The sequence below is a fragment of the Arachis hypogaea genome, chromosome 5 (genome assembly GCF_003086295.3).
Source record: "Arachis hypogaea cultivar Tifrunner chromosome 5, arahy.Tifrunner.gnm2.J5K5, whole genome shotgun sequence".
Lineage (NCBI taxonomy): Eukaryota > Viridiplantae > Streptophyta > Magnoliopsida > Fabales > Fabaceae > Arachis > Arachis hypogaea.
Window position 1 is genome coordinate 55,518,254 of NC_092040.1, and position 2,423 is coordinate 55,520,676.

General features: G+C 38.9%; 1 non-coding gene across 1 annotated transcript; it reads right to left on the reverse strand.

Moving 5' to 3' along the window:
- Positions 1-1,631: 1,631 nt before the first annotated feature.
- LOC112804669 (small nucleolar RNA R71) lies at positions 1,632-1,739 on the reverse strand. Its single transcript, XR_003203279.1, has one exon. It is a non-coding gene; the product is annotated as a small nucleolar RNA R71 (small nucleolar RNA).
- Positions 1,740-2,423: the final 684 nt, after the last annotated feature.

Below are 2,423 nucleotides of genomic sequence, written 5' to 3' on the forward strand. Positions count from 1 at the left end.
ATAAGCGTATGGAGATGCTTTGTCCCTTCCATCTCTCTGCTTTCCTACTGTCTTCATCCAATCCTTCTTACTCCTTTACATGGCAAGCTATATGTTGGGCATCACTGTTGTCAATGGCTACAGTCCCGTCCTCTCAGTGAAAATGTTCAACGCGCTTTGTCACAGCACAGCTATTCATCTGTCGATTCTCGATCATGTCGGAATAGAATCCAGTGATTCTTTTGTGTCTGTCACTAACGCCCCACAATCGTGAGTTGAAGCTCGTCACAGTCATTCAATCCCTGAATCCTACTCAGAATACCACAGACAAGGTTAAGACCTTCCGGATTCTCAAGAATGGCCGCCAATGGATTCTAGCTTATACCACGAAGATTTTGATTAAGGAATCCAAGAGATATCCACTCAATCTAAGGTAGAACGGAGGTGGTTGTCAGGGACACGTTCATAGGTGAGTATAATGATGAGTATCACGGATCATCACATTAATCAAGTTGAGGAACAAGTGATATCTTAGAACAAGAATAAGCTGAATTGAATAGAAGAACAATAGTAATTGCATTAATACTCGAGGTACAGCAGAGCTCCACACCTTAATATATGGTGTGTAGAAACTCTACCGTTGAAAATACATAAGAACAAGGTTTAGGCATGGCTGAATGGCCAGCCTCCCAAAGAGGGTTCAATCATAAAAACATGATCAAAAGATGATCCGAAGATTGAAAGATCCTCCAAATACAATAGCAAAAGGTCCTATTTATAGAGAACTAGTAGCCTAGGGTTTACAGAAATGAGTAAATGACGTAAAAATCCACTTCTGGGCCCACTTGGTGTGTGCTTGGGTTGAGCATTGAAGCTTCCATGTGTAGAGACTATTTTTGGAGTTAAACGCCAGCTTTTGTGCCAGTTTGGGCGTTTAACTCCTACTTTTGTGCCAGTTCCGGCGTTTAATACCGGGAATTCTGAAGCTGACTTGGAATGCCTGTTTGGGCCATCAAATCCTGAGCAAAGTATAAACTATTATATATTTCTGGAAAGCCCTGGATGTCTACTTTTCAATGCAATTGAGAGCGCGTCAAGTGGGCTTTTGTAGCTCCAGAAAATCCACTTTGAGTGCAGGGAGGTCAGAATCCAACAGCGTTGGCAGCCCTTTTCAGCCTCTAAATCAGATTTTTGCTCAGGTCCCTCAATTTCAGCTAGAAAATACCTGAAATCACAGAAAAACACACAAACTCATAGTAAAGTCCAGAAAAGTGAATTTTAAATAAAAACTAATAAAAATATAATAAAAACTAACTAAAACATACTAAAAGCATACTAAAAACAATACCAAAAAGCGTATAAATTATCCGCTCATCAAGCCTCAATTAGTTTCTCTAATGCAACAGAATTGCAAGTTTCATGGACTTCCATCGGAAGATCCTCATCAGTTCTTAGCTGAATTCTTTCAGATCTGTGATACTGTTAAGACCAATAGGGTTGATCTCGAGGTGTACAGACTTATGCTTTTCCCCTTTGCTGTAAGAGACAGAGCTAGGATATGGTTGGACTCATAACCTAGAGGAAGCCTGAACTCTTGGGACAAGTTGGTTAATGCTTTCTTGACCAAATTCTTTCCACCTCAAAAGATGAGCAAGCTTAGAGTGGAAGTCCAAACCTTCAAACAGAAGGAAGGTGAATCCCTCTATGAAGCTTGGGAAAGATACAAGTAATTAACCAAAAGGTGTCCTTCTGACATGCTTTTAGAATGAAGCATCATATACATATTCTATGATGGTCTGTCTGAATTGTCCAAGATGTCATTGGACCATTCTGCTGGTGGATCTCTTCATCTGAAAACCCCTACAGAATCCCAGGAACTCATTGAGATGGTTGCAAATAACCAGTTCATGTACACTTCTAAAACAAATCCTGTGAATAATAGGATGACTCAGAAGAAAGGAGTTCTTGAGATTGATACTCTGAATGCCATTGACGTGGCAGAAATTGGCAGATTAAGAAATTAATATGAGAGATACGTTGCAAGTATAGTTCTTAACCAACAAAAATCCGCTTATCAAATTAGAAAGGTTGTCACAAAATTAGAATTAAAATACTAGGAGTATGATTCCCAGTTCGTCTCCCAACGAGTTGCAGAAAGGTGTGCTATTTTAGTAATCAGAAGTTTTCCAAAGTGGTTTTGAGTTTGATAAACAGGAAATTAAATCAGAGAATTTATGTAATTTAAATAAAAATCTTGACTGGGAGTAGATTAATCGGAAGTTCTATCCTTGTTGGAGTTCTCCCAAGATCAATTGATAATTGAAGGTTTTTCTACTTAATTATCCTTTACTAGGTAGAGAAAAGTCAAGTAAGTTGGAAGTCTACTTATATTCACAAGTTCTAATGCTCTCTCTTGGAAAGGATTAGTGTCAGTGACTAGAGAG